The 14,861-nt window shown below is 40.7% G+C and overlaps 1 long non-coding RNA gene across 2 annotated transcripts; it reads right to left on the bottom strand.

Annotated features, from left to right (window-relative positions):
- Positions 1-1,820: 1,820 nt before the first annotated feature.
- LOC139361345 (uncharacterized) lies at positions 1,821-13,477 on the bottom strand. 2 transcript variants are annotated; one of them, XR_011618900.1, is made up of 5 exons: positions 13,290-13,477; positions 12,888-12,989; positions 10,214-10,277; positions 9,512-9,582; positions 1,821-1,963 (listed from the first exon to the last, which is right to left on the bottom strand). It is a non-coding gene; the product is annotated as an uncharacterized lncRNA (long non-coding RNA). The 2 variants fall into 2 exon arrangements; XR_011618899.1 differs by having other exon boundaries at positions 12,899-12,989.
- Positions 13,478-14,861: the final 1,384 nt, after the last annotated feature.

Here is a 14,861-nt window from a genome sequence, read left to right as displayed (position 1 = left end):
AGACATAATGTATCAATTAGGCTGTTCTTGCATTGCTATAAAGAAATACCTGAGACTGTGGAATTTATAAGAAAAGCGGGTTGATTGGCTCACGGTTCTGTAGGCTGTACAGGAAGCATATTGGATCTACTTCGTCTACTTCTGTGGAGACCTCAGGGAACTTTGACTTATGGTGGAAGGTGAAATGGGAGCAGGCACCTCGTGTGACTGAAGCAGGAGCAAGAAAGAGAGAGCGACCGAGGTGCCACACACTTTTAAACAACCGGAACTCTCTCTTGAGAATTCACTTAATGTCTTGCCAACAGCACCAAAGGAATGGTCCGAAACCATTCATGAGAAATCCTCCCCCATGATCCGATCACCTCTCACCAGACCCTATCCCCAACACTGGGATTACAGTTCAACGTGAGATTCGGGCCTGGACACAGATCCAAACCCTATCAATATATTGGCCAGACGTTTGCAGCTATATGAAGAATACCCTGGTTACCCAGCCACAAATGCAGATATTATTGATAAGGGAGGGGGGCAGGGAAGTGCTGGGAGGAGAAAGGCAGGTCTCTGGCCAGGGCTCCACCCTGGGGCCTGCTGCCCACAGACCTGGGTGAGGGCAGGCACTCCTGCCTTTGCATCCAAATGTTGCTTTTCCCAAGACCACCCTGGCCCGCCACGCCCCCATCCCGTGCCTATGAAAACCCCCAAAACCCTAGTGGGCAGTCACACAAGGGGCTGGACATCCAGAGGACATCAAGAAGAGCACGTCGACAGGCACTAGCAGACCCTGGCAGGCCACCGACCGACGGAAGGACATGGAGTTCGGCTGGACGGTTGGAGGAGATCCAGGCCGCTAAGTGGCCTGACTCCAGGAAACACACCTTCCCACTCCATCTCCCTTCTGCCTCCCCTGTCTGCTGAGAGCTACTTCCACTCAATAAAACCTTGCTCTCATTCTCCAAGCTCACGTGTGATCTGATTCTTCCGGTACAACAAGGCAAGGACCTTAGGATACAGAAAGTCCTCTGTCCTTGAGATAAGCCAGGGGTCTAATTGAGCTGACTAACACAAGTCTCCTACAGATGGCAAAACTAAAAGAGCATCCTGTAACACATGCCCACTGGGGCTTCCGCTGCAATCGTTCACCCCTAGACACTGGGTTAGAGCCCCACAACCCAGCCGTCTGCCTGCTCCTCTAGAAGTTTGAGCAGTGGGGCACAGAAGAAGCGAGCCCCTCCTGCTGTTGCACACCCTGCAAGGGGGCAAGGGAACTTCTCCTGTTTCATCATCAGGGATGTTGTATTGGAGTCTTAAATAACACCAGCATTTTGCCATATTTGGAGCTGCTACTGGGCCAGCTCTGTTTCCAGGCCTGCCTTTCAATCTTTTCCTTGCTTCTGGCATGAGTTCCCTTCTCTCTTGAGAAATCAGTTATGCATTTGAAAATATGTGTAGCTATACATACTTTAAACATACCATTTAGCAAGGATGCTCCTTGTTGGACGGTCTTTCACATTGCTGGGAACAGAGAACACCACAGTTCCAGGTGAGCGAAGTAGTGCAATCTCATACATGATGAAAGCTAGGCAGGCAACAGCTTTCCCGTAAGTAAGCATTTCAAAATGTATTTGTAGAAAGGCAGTAAAAGAATAAGATGCAAATCAAGCTATTTTTAAACCATTGTTTTCAGGGCCAAGGAAGAAAAATGAATTCTTAAAAAAAAAAATTATAAGGTCTTTAGTGGTGTTTTTAGTTGAAGTAATTTGGAGATGATTAGGTATTGTTATTTTTGATTCAATTCTTTAGAACAAAAACTTACAGAAATAGAAAGCTTTGCCATTTCTTTTCCTCACAACCTTAAAAAGTAAACCATGAGTGTTGGGTCACAAAAACCTTTCTTTTTTAGTCTCCTTTTTGTGCAGATTCATCCACCATCAAATTCCATTGTACTCCTTCCTCTTCTGACTACCTGTGGAAGAATGTTTATATAAATAAACCCAAAGTCCTGTCTTTTTGTCTGTTGCTCTGAGTAAACGGTACAAAATAGATGCCTTAGTCTGGTGATTTGATTTAATACAAATAGACATTGTTAGAACAATTCTTTACACCTGAGCTATTGGGAGATTTACTTGTAACTTTCCTTGCTACGTGAGCAGCAGTAGTATTTGTTGTTTCAAAGATGTGTTGTAGTTTGATTTTGTTTGTATCATGCCAAAGTGACTGCATTAAAAAGTACCTAGTTGATTAAAACAAAACAAAACTCCTTTAAATCATTCAGCTGTTTGACCTATACTAGTGTATAGGTGTTATACTTAATTATATATTTTAATGCTGTCTGTTTTATTATGTGGCAGTGTGTAGTCCCAGTATCTATGCTAATTGTATAGTTCTTTGGACTCCAGTTTTTCTATTTGTAAATTTGGATTAAAATCTATCATGGCTCCTTTCAAAGAGAGCACTATATGTAAATGGAGGGTACTTTGATACCACTACAGGGATGGGACTGAGATCTCAAAGAAATAGGATACACTGGCTCTGGGGTGAATGGGTCCTATGACTTGTAGGGCTTCGGAGTAGGACATACAACTCTGGGGCTAAAGCTCAGGGCATTGGCCATGCAGTTGAACATTTCTGCCAGTTCTTTCCTGGTCCTGCCCTGTGCAATTTCCAGCTTCTTCTCTAAATAAATGTTGAAGATATGCATACATAGCAAAGGTGTGCCAAAGTGTACAGTTGCCCAGATTATTTGCACACCTTGGTTTGGCCCTGGCCAGTTGAAGGAGTTATGAGGAAATACATTGCTGCGGTGACTTCGGTCATTCATTTCTCTGTGTATATTGGTATTAATTGATTTTTTTGGCAGAGTTTAAAGTACTTTTGAACTTTTCCCTTTTCTTCTCTCTTCTGCTTCTTTTTCCAGACTGCTTCCGAGATTGGATGAAGAGAATCTATGGACAATGCTGTGAAGAGAGGTATTTGGAGCATGTTGGGGGAAGTAGTGTTGACTTCCTTGTGCAATCTAGGATTGAGTGGGGGATGCAGTTGGAAGGAAAGAGAAGTAAGACTCCTCCATCTTCCTGGTCCAGAGAAATTATGCTGGCACCCCCTAGCCGTAATGAGAAAGGAGGTGTTTGTGTTTCCACCATCTTTGAGATCTGATTGCTAATGGAGCTACCTTTAAAGAATTCTGCTATTTACAATAAAAGTGAGATCTCCCTCCTCCATCCTGTGTTGCACAGCTTGGGATTGCACCCTTGCTCCTGCCACCTTTGCATTGCAGGAGCTTGCCTTTGACTTTCTTTCCTCTCTGCATATCTTCTATTCTTGCTGCTTCTCTTTACAGAAAGTGCTGAGCTTCTTGGTGAGTGTCCCTCCCAACAGATGAATATTCAGCAGAGAATGGAGAGCTTTCTACCGTAAGAATCAGGATGTGGCTGTTTATAACGTTATTGCATTTTTTTTGAAGAGTGGCTACAATTAGTTTTGGTGTTAGGCAGCAAAAACCCCAAAATGTTCTTTTTGATTTCACATTGCTTGCATAATACGGATACCCATTTACTGGAAGAAATCTTTGTGGGTAAGTGTATGAGTGTGTATGCATAAGTATATGTGTGTGTGTGTGTGTGTGTGTGTGAGAGAGAGAGAGACTCCATATATGTTTGTGGAGTGCTTTCTATGTTCCAGGCATGGTGTTAGTCAACACATGTAATTGAGAGTAAAACAGTCATGATCTCTGCTCTTAACCAATTTACAATCTAGGATAAAAGAGACCTTCCATGTTCAAATCCACAATAACATTAATTGCAATATGATCATTGTTGTGTTTGAAGAATAGCTAAGAAAAGCACAAAGAACTTACAAGATGGCTTAACAGAAGAACTTCATCTAGCTTACAAGTATGGATAGCCCCTTTCTAAGAAAACGGTATGAGTAAGGATGAATAGGAATAGGCCAGACGAAATACTAAGCCAGGAGTTGGAGGTGGACACGGGGGAGGGAGGTGACATAGTACTGATAGAGAGGTGTAGAAACCTGAGGAGGCTGATGAATGTAGAGAAAGTAGAAGTGTCACTGGATTGCAGTTCTTGATAGGTAGAAATGTTGTATGAGGGGACGAAAACAAGGCCATTGGAAAGGGAAGTTGAAGGTGGTGGTGGTGGTGTTTGTGAAGGTATTCATATTATTGCAGAATTATCTGAAGTGCAGTTTCCAATGTTGACCAAATTCATGGTATGACTGTGGAAGTTGGTACTTGGGGTGAATGATGACAACTATCAGTGGGTATCAGGGTAAGGAACTGCTGGTCAAGGTGTTGATGGTGCATCCAAGTGATGTTAAATCTGCTTAGCATGATGGTAAGGTTGGGTGAAAAGAAGACGATCAGTTGGGTGCTAAATTCTTTAAGGAGTGATCAAATGATTAAGTGAGGACTGGAGGGAGAAGAGGCTCTTATTGTCAACTACTCAAAGGAGCAGCTTACAAAAGAGAGTGCAGTTATTTGTCTGCAAGTGGCATTGGGTAGTCAGGAGGACACTGCCTTGGTTCTGATACTGGGATATTTCGAGTTTGATGGAAAACATCTCCCAGACCCTGCTTGAGAGGAGAAGCAGTATCCTTAGGTGACAGTGGGTTTCAGTGAAGTCAAGAAAGTGTGGTGTGTGTGTGTGTGTGTGTGTGTGATAACTTTGAGATAATTATGGGTTAGAAACATGTGGATTAAGGTAAGAAGAGACTACCCTCAGGCATTCATCCAAACTTTGAATTTCTTCTAGAAACCTCCTCTCAAGTCACAGTCAAATGACTGTGATTGATTGATCCAGCAATTGCAAAATCACTCTCTTCTAATGCATACCATTTAAGTTAATTTAAAATGTAAGTTTTATTTTCTTTTTGGATGGAGTCTTGACTGCATCCTGAAAACATAGCTGGTGTTTTTATTACCTTAGTATAAGCTGTGTAGTCAAAAGAATATGGGAATGGTCACTGTGTGTGGATATTGTTATTCCTGAGGTAAATTCTGTCCTAGCTACTAACCAAAGGATCTTTCAGAAATGCTCTCTCAAACCACTGCCCATTGGATAGCAAATGCAGTATCTATTTTAGAGAAAATTATTGCATCAGATTAAAATGGTTAAATTGTCTTAACATGCCAGGATCTTATCTTTTCATGAAAACATTTTTTATTAACTTTTTTTTAAAGGAGGACAACTGCTCTTCAGATTTTTCCCATGAAAACTGGAGATTAAACTTTGATTTTTCTCCTTTTATCCTCCCCAACAGAAGCTGTATATTTTGAGGATAACCACTTGGTTTAAAGCAAAATAGCCTTAAATAAACATACATACCTTAAAATGAATGAGCATTTCTGGTATAGTCTTAGATTTCACAGTGTCATACTGACTGGGTTGAGAAAGCCACCAGAATTTCATAGCTCAAAGTTCAGGTTTTATAAAGATATTTATGTCCTGTAGAATATTTTGTTTGCTGCAGTTTGAAATGATAGTATCATCTTCTCTAGGAAACTAATGTTTAACAGGTAAGTGCAACTGGATTGCTAACAGGAGATGGAGGAAAAAATGTCACTATTTTGAATGGGGTTTGTGTTTACCAGTACACAAAATGTATGCTTGTATTATCGATTATGTGAAAATATCTATAATTGTTAGAAAGATAAAATCCATGTTTGCCAAGAAAATCAATTTTTTCCATATCTCTCTTTGTGCATTGTGGTTTTAAAATTTCCTTTTCATTTTTAATGATGTTTTCTGTTTAGAAAGCTTATTTGAAAAAATTAAACAAAAATTATATACATTTATTGTGTACAATGTAATATTTTAAAATATGCATACATTTGGAATGGCTAAATATAGCTAATTATCATATGCATACTTATGATTTTTGTGGTGAGGACACTTAAAATCTACTCTTTCAGAAATTTTCCAGAATACAATACTGTCCAATGTTACTAACTGTAGTCACCATATTGCAAGATCTCTTGGACTTACTACTCCTGTCCAGTTGAAATTTTGCATACTTTGACAAACATCTCTCCAATCTCCACCTTTCTCCCCACCAATCCCTTGTAACCACCATTCTACTTTCTGCTTCTGTGAGTTCAACTTCTTTAGATTCCACATGTGATATTTGTCTTTCTATGCTTGGCTTATTTCACTTAACATAATGTCCTCCAGGTTCAGCCATGTTTCACATATGACAGGGTTTCTTCTTTAAGGCTGAATAGTATTCCATTGTGCATATATATCACATTTCCTTTATCCATCCCTCCATTGTTGGACATTTAGGCTGAATCCATCTCTTGGCTATTATGAATAATGCTGCAATTAACATGGGAGTGCAGATACCTCTTTGACACATGGATTTCGTTTCCATTGGATATATGTGGTATGCTCAGAGGTGCGATTGGTGGATCATATATGGTAGTTCTTTTCAAATTTTTTTGAAGAATCTCCATATGGATTTCCATAATGGATGTACCAATTTACATTCCCATGTGCATTGTTTTCTGACGTTGATAAAGCAGTAGATCTATTAGTTTCACAAACCTTTATTGCGTGTTGACTATGCATCAGCATAATGGGAGATGCAGTTGATACAAATAAAAGGCACAGCCTTACTCGGAAGCAGATATGATAACTATTGATTAAACAAAGATGGCAGAAGTGGGCAACTGACCGCATGTGAGAAGAGTGACAAGGAGAGTGGAATCTAGGATGATGTATATTTTGGCTTGGGCTGTTGAGCTAATGAGGAATGTATACTTTTTGAAATGCGATATACTGTCACCTTATTTCTAAGTAGGGTCAAGTTTGAAGCCAAATAAAACTTTCCAATATTTGTTCTTCTAGCACATTAATAAAATGTACTTTGTGATTATGAGCAGCTGATTTGAAGATTGATTAATTTCTACTCCTGTTACCTTGATAAATAAGAAATAAATTTCATGGACAAGAACTCATCATTTGAAATAGATGGTAACAGTTGGATTGTCATTGATTACATGAGGTGATTTACAAGGAGGTCCAGCACATGCATGTAGTGTGCTATTCCTTGCCATATCTGTTTTCTGTTAATTAATACAAATGTTGTTGTGTAGATTTTGGTATTTTGACTCAAATTGAGAAAATGTATACACTTTTATATACACGTATTAGTGTAAAACTTGGACCTGGAAAAGCAGAGGTTTCTAATAAATTAGCTAACATTTTCTTTGAAGAATTCAAGGTACCCTGAAGTACTTTCCTAATGATTGAATTGTTATTGTTAGAGGTCAATTCTCCACAGACTTTTTGTATTTCTGCATCTCTTGTGAGTGAGCAACTAACTGCCCTTCATTCTGAACTATCTTTTCAGGGATATTTGTATTGTGAACAGTCTTGGAACATAGAGACAGTGTCTCTGTCTGGAGCAAAGGCCAGGCATGCTCACTGCCCATTATAAAGGATTCAGGTTCCCTGAATTCAAGATTCCTCTTCTATAGTGTCCGGAGCTGCACGCCCCAGCCATAGCGAATAATAATTAACGATTAAAACGCCTGAGCTCTATTCATTTCCACCTTCTACCTCCTCCCTATCTTTGCCTTTTTTCCCCTGTACTAATACCTCATTAAAGATGGCGCTCTTCCTGTTTCTTCTTCACTCACTTTTCCCGCGCCCGGGAAAATTGTTACTTAATAGCGCAAGCGCAACATGACATCCGACCGGAGAAACCGAAACCAACCTGGCCACGCCCTCGGCAATGAGATCATTTCCGCCTTAGCCCAACCCCTACCCCTCCAAGTGTATATAAGGCAGTGCATTACCGCCATTAAACGAGACTTGATCAGAGCACTGTCTTGTCTCCATTTCTCGTGTCTCTTGTTCCCCAAATTCCCACCCCCTCCTCCAGGGCCTGCTCTGACGATCCCGCGGGCCGGGATACTATAGCACAATCACTGAAGGTACCATCTGGTTCTCTTTGCATCACCTTGCAAAAATGGAGGCCTGGTTAACTGGTACAAAAAAATGCTAATACTTTGGCTACTGCTATTGTCATGAGCACTAAACTGTTATTTTTCTGTGACCCAGGAGTCTTGTGTCTTCTACCAGCATTCATGAAACTTTTGTCTGGCTAACTGGTTAGTTTGCGAGAAGGGTGAACTCTCAGACCCTTCGCAGTTTTTTGTTTGTTTGTTTTTTGAGATGGAGCATCGCTCTGTCGCCCAGGCTGGAGTGCAGTGGTGTGATCTCAGCTCACTGCAGCCTCTGCCTCCTGGGTTCAAGCGATTCTCCTGCCTCCTCAGCCTCCCAAGTAGCTGGGACTACAGGTGTGTGTGACCACGCCCGGTTAATTTGTTGTATTTTTAGTAGAGACAGAGTTTCACCGTGTTAGCCAGGATGGTCTCGATCTCCTGACCTCGTGATCCACCTGCCTCGGCCTCCCAAAGTGCTGGGATTACAGGTGTGAGCCATGGTGCCTGGCCTCCTTCACAGTTTTTGATGATTAATGCACTTCAATGTCTTATCTTCCAATCCGTAGACTTTATCCTACCATAAAATATGAAACATTCCAACTTTTCCAGCACTGAGAGGATGGAACTCTAAGTTGTAGATTGACATGGTTTGGCTGTGTCCCCACTGAAATCTCAACTTGAATTGTGTTTTCTAGAATTCCCAAGTGTTGTAGGAGGGACCTACCAGGAGGTAATTGAATCATGGGGACCGGTCTTTCCTGTGCTATTCTTGTGATAGTGAATACGTCTCACGAGATCTGATGGGCTTATTGGGGTTTCTGCTTTTGTTTCTTCCTCATTTTTCTCTTGCTGCCACCGTGTAAGAATTGCCTTTCACCTCCTGCCATGATTCTGAAGCATCCTCAGCCATGTGGAACTGTTAGTCCAATTAAACCTCTTTTTCTTCCCAGTCTTGGATATGTCTTTATCAGCAGTGTGAAAACAGACTGATACAGAAATGAAATAACAAAAAGGCAAAAACTGTTACATCTGCTTTTCCTTGTGATTGCAAATGAATATGGTGCCTGTGATACCTCACATTTATTACATACCACGATTTTTGAAACCTCTCACTGAGAAATATTGGAGTGTAAGTGTACATTTAAAGCAATGACTTCTATGAAATGTGAATATTTACTATCATTCATAGTTCATTTATTTTCAGTGCACTTAACTTTTATCTAGGGATCATAAACAAGTGTTTTGCTTTCTTATTGTAATCAAGTTTATTGAGGTGTAATTTATGTGTAATAGATTGCATCCAGTGTACAGTTTGATGAATATTGACTGTTTAATATGCCTGTAAGATCACCATCACCATCAAGATGCAAAACACTTCCATCACCCCAAAGGCTTACATGTACCCTTTGACTAAATGAATTTCGATAATGTGTATAAGTCCTTGATATTGAGCAATTTGGGAATAATTTCTGCTGAGGAGTTTTTGCTAGTTTCCTTATTTTATTTACTTTTTAAATTATCATAAGCATTAATATCTTATTTTTTTACCTTGGTTATTTGCTTTGATTTCTGTTTTCCCGTTAAGGGTCCTCTGTTTGGCCTTTCCTTCTCTTTCATATCTGTTGGAGCAGAAAGACCAAATAATGTTTTTGTGAGCTCACATAAATGAGATAAATAGAATACATTTGAAAAAACATCAAGACTAAGTTGCCTCGAAGGGAAAAAAACGTCACACCAAAAAGAAGGTGGGAATTAGTGTACTTGAGTATGGAAATTGATTAAGCAATAAAAATATGATGACAATTACTTTTGTAATTCAGTTATGAATTATGCTTAAAATGTGTACTTTATTCACTTTAATTATGACATTTTATTTTAGAGCTTTTCCTTCTCTCAATTATTGATACATTTTCTAGGGAAGGCTTTCTCAAATATTTGTTTCTGTCTGACTTTTTATAATCATGGCTCTTAAAATCGAAGGATGGATTTTGAACAGTCAATTTCTCTCAGCAGTGTAAAATGAGTCACATGGGTCCCATTTGTCTTGTGTCCCTTCAAAGACTGGAATGTGAGTAGAAATTGCAGAGCAACTTTCCCACGGCACTAATTGCATGTGAAGGACAAGACACTTCCATATTGTAATACCAAATATAAAATAGTGCAAAAAAAAAAAAAAGTCTCTGGTTAGAACTGTTCCATTTGTCACATGCCTTCTCATTTATAAAACAAGAATTTTCTCTCTTCTCTCACCCGGTTGGAGGATCAGCTTTATTTTTCAAAATTTGGATGGAAATCAGTCTTCAGTCTGCTCTATCTGAAAAGAGAAAAATGCTTGCAACAGTTTGAAACACTATAAATTGGAATACTTGATGTCAGTTTTCTAGGATTTTTCTATCACTCCTCTTCCAACCTCCCACTTCTCACTGATGAGGGTTTCTTACTTTGGGGGGAAGAATACATAGCAACTGTCAAAATGTAAAATAAAGCGAGTTCATCTGATTAGTCTGCAATCTCTCTCTTCTCGTTTGCATCTGGAAATTCTCAAGTAGACACATGGAAACTTGCAGCATGCACGCTTTCTCCCTGTGTGTCTGCATATTCCACGCCATTTTCCAGCCATGCTTGTCTTTTATTAGGAATTAGATGGTCTGAATGAGAATAATTTAAAACATTTTTTAAAAACTTTATTTTTTTAGGAAGAGTTTTAGGTTCATAGCAAAATTGAGATAAAAAAACAGAGATTTCCCATATATCCCTCCTGTCCCCCTCACCTGGCCTCCTCTATTATCAACACCTCTGACCAGAGTGGTACCCTTGTTGCAATCCACGAGCCTATACTGACACATGTTTATCACCCAAAGCCCAGAGTTTACTTTAGGGTTCCCTTGGAGTTGTATATCCTAGGGGTTTCGACAAATATGTATTGACATGTAGACAGAAAAATAAAAATTTGATGTCAACATCTCACCTTTCCTGTTCAGTATTAAACATGAAGCAACTGTTGTGCCTTTTCCAAAAATAGTCTGCCACAAGGAGCAATAAGTAATCAGAATTTAAGGGGGAGGAAAATGGAAAACTCAAGATGCCTGCTTTACATGAACACACACATATTTTATAACTTCTCTTATACTTTAGAACATTATTCCACTGGATTCTGGATTTCTAGATATCACATGAAAGTTCAACTGTAATTAGGAAGTACTTAGCTTAGGGTGAGGCAGGGTAGGTTTGGCTCTGTTTGATAGAATTGAATCGGGTCAACTTGCGATGCATCAAACACTCAGAGCAAGTATTTTTTTGGGAATCATCCACCTGAACAGGGAAATTTTCTAATTTGCACTAAAGTGCAGTACATGCTCTCAGAACATGAGGAATTAAAGACAATCACACTTCCCCTCTTTTGTAGCAAAAGAATTTTTTTACACCGGAGATCTCTGTTGAATTATGCCTAGTCGGTATTATCCATGCAGGTTCTAAGTATGAGATGTTTTGACCCAAGAAAAAAAGCATTTTTTGCCTTTTTCTTGTTTTTGTTTTCTTGCTTATTTTTACTTGCTTGTTTTCACTACTGTACCAGTCCAAGGAATCACTGGCCAAAAAGGAGGACAAAGTTATAATTAGGAAATAAAGGAGGCTGGCGGGAACTGGAAAGACGTGAATAAGTGGTTCATTAAACTGAGAAAACTGAGAAAGCAAAGCTCAGGGAAAGCAAAGCTCACTACTGAGAAAGCAAAGTTCACTACTGAGAAATTGTAGTGGGGTTGGGATGGGGTTGAAAGAGATGCAACTGTATTGTAGACAAGAGAAAGGCCACTTCAGGCACTAACTCATAAAGGCAGTGCATCTGCCCTGGTTTTCCTTTCACGAACAGCTAAAATACTAGATGGCACTGGACATGGTGAAAGCACATAATAGGATGAGGAGGTTGGTTTTGAAATTTGGACTAGGTCAAGATTTCTAGCTCATAAAAGTTAGTTGATCATGGAGCAGTCAACGTTCACAATGGGTCTCAGCAGCTAAGTCAGGCAACGGGGAAGATATTCTTTACTTCTCTTGGGTAAATATGTAGAGGTGCATTGGCTTGCTTATACGGTTGGCATTTGTTTAAATTTTTCATAAACTTCCAATTGTTATTTAAAGTGCTGGCATAATTTGACACTCCTACCAGCAGTGTGTAAGACCTCAAGTTGCTCCATACACTTAATAATACTTGGCATAATCAGTCTTTGATATTTTAAACATTATAATAAGTATATAGTGGTATTTTACTGACATTTGTTTCTCTCTATTTTCCTCTTGCTTTTTTTTTTTTTTTTTTTTTTTTGTGAGACGGAGTCTTGCTCTGTCGCCCAGGCTGGAATGCAATGGCGTGATCTCGGCTCACTGCAACCTCCACCTCCCAGGTTCAAGTAATTCTCCTGCCTCAGCCTCCCGAAGAACTGGGATTACAGGCCACCACGGCCGGCTAATTTTTTTGTATTTTTAGTAGAGACGGCGTTTCACCGTGTTAGCCAGGATGGTCTCAATCTCCTGAACTCCTGATCCACCTGCCTCGGGTTCCCAAAGACCTGGGATTATAGGAGTGACCACCGTGCCTAGCCTTTCCTCTGTCTTTCTTTCTTTTTCTTTTTCCAGCACTGGCACAACATGCACAGACTTCGAGGACACAGGAGGACAAATGCTTAGGGTTCCATTCATATGAAATGCCCAGCACTGGCAAACCCATACAGACGGAAAGCAGCTCAGAGGTTTCCAGGGGCTGGGGGGAGGAGGGCACGTGGGGAGCGAGTGCACCGCATTTTCACGGGGTCTTCTTTTGGAGCCATGGAAGTGTTTTGGAACTAGAGAGCTGTGATGATTGCAAAACATCGTGAGCAGAATGCCACTTAATTTGTACGCTTTAAGAAGGGCAGTTTTAACTTACGTGAATTTTACCTCAATAAAAAGGGGTGAATCCCCCACCAGGGACAAGCAGAAACAGCAGCCCACGCAGAGACACGACGGAGAGGCCAGGCTCTGGATCTGCCTACCAGGAGGGAGAAGGACACCCATGCCCCTAGGGCTGCTGTGAGGGAGGAGCGCTCAGCACATGGCCCAGAAACGGGGCAAGTGAAATATTTGCTGCATTCATTACCATCCCCAGACCAGCAGGGCGGCCCATGCAGCTCAGGCTAGCAGCCCTGTCAAGGGAGGCCCCGGAACGACCCAGGCCACGCCTGTGGCCACAGCTCCTGCAGTGGCCAAGAGCAGAGCCAGAGTGGGGAGTCAGGTAAGTTCAGCCCTCCCTCCCTGGCTAGCTCATGTCTCCTCCCTGGGCCTCACCTACCTCTGGGAAGGGGATAGAGACCAGTCCTCTAGGAAGCTTCCAGCACCAGAACCTTCCTGCACCTGGAGTCTCTGGGGAAGACAATCAATCAATCAACCTATGGATCTACCCACAGGACCAGTGGAGAGGGAGGCAGGATGGTGCATTGGGTAAGCCGTGGTGATTAAGCTGACAGACAGGGGTTCAAATCCCAGCTCCTCCACCTCCCAGCCCCCCACCCTCAGGCCCCAGCTGCCCTAGCCAGCCCTTCCGTGCCTCAGTTTACCCACCTGTAAAAGTCAGGTAATAATCGCCACTACCCCGTAGGGTATTGTGACGATGGAATGAATAGTCTCACTCTGTCGCCCAGGCTGGAGTGCAGTGGCGCGATCTCGGCTCACTGCAAGCTCCGCCTCCCAGGTTCACGCCATTCTCCTGCCTCAGCCTCCCGAGTAACTGGGACTACAGGCGCCCGCCACCTCGCCCGGCTAGTTTCTTGGTTTTTTTTTTTTTTTTTAGTAGAGACGGGTTTTCACCATGTTAGCCAGGATGGTCTCTATCTCCTGACCTCATGATCCGCCAGTCTCGGCCTCCCAAAGTGCTGGGATTACAGGCTTGAGCCACCGCGCCCGGTCGCCCTCTGTCTTTCTTACTTGATTTTGTCTTTTGTTGATTTTCTATTTAATTTGATTATTTTCTTTCATTTGATTATTTTGGTTTTCTTTTGCTTTAAGTTTCTTTCTAATTTCTTAGTTTGCTTTCCTAGCTTAAGGTGGGAGCCGAGGTGGAAGCTGACTCAGATCTTTCTTCTTTTCTAATATGGGGTTCAGTGCTATAAACCTCCCACTAACTACTGAGTTACCTGCAAAGTACAAATTTTCATATGTCGTACTTTCATTTTGATCTACATTCAAATGCTTTCAAAAAATTTCACTTTTGAATTCACCTTTGACCCACTGATTATAAGAAGAGTGTTAGTTTCCAAATATTTGGGAATTATTAATACTTTGTTAATGATTTCTATTTTAATTGCATTGTCATCAGAAATATAATTTCAATGGCTTAAATCTTTTCAGATTTATTGAGAAAGTTTTGATAACTCAGAGTATGATCTATCTTGGTAAATGTTTTATGTACACTTGGAAAAGTTGCAAATCCTGATGCTCTTCTTGTTTGGAATATTCTACAAATACAAAAAATTGGTCTAGTTGGTTGATAGGTTATTCAAGTCTTCTTTATCCTTTTTGATTTTCTATCTCTATTTATACTATTTGGCATGAGAGAGAAGTATTAAAATCTCTAATTATAACTAAAGATTTGTCTACAACAGAATTTTTGCTTGCAGTTCTATCAGATTTTGCTTCAAGTATTTAAAAACTTTCCCTAAGTACATAAATGGAAAGAACTGTTATATCATCTTGATAAACTAACTTTGTTGCCATTGTAAGATTATCCTTTTTATCCCTATTAAGAGACTTTGCTCTTAAGTCTGTCTACTTTATCTGATAATAACATAGTCCCTCTAGCTTTCTTTTTGATCAGCGTTTGCATGATATATCTTTTTACAACCTTTTACTTGTAGTGGTGTTTTTA

This window comes from Macaca nemestrina, unplaced genomic scaffold (genome assembly GCF_043159975.1).
Source record: "Macaca nemestrina isolate mMacNem1 unplaced genomic scaffold, mMacNem.hap1 Scaffold_44, whole genome shotgun sequence".
Classification (NCBI taxonomy): domain Eukaryota; kingdom Metazoa; phylum Chordata; class Mammalia; order Primates; family Cercopithecidae; genus Macaca; species Macaca nemestrina.
Note: the sequence above shows the minus strand (reverse complement) of the source record. Positions and strands in the feature narration are given on the sequence as shown.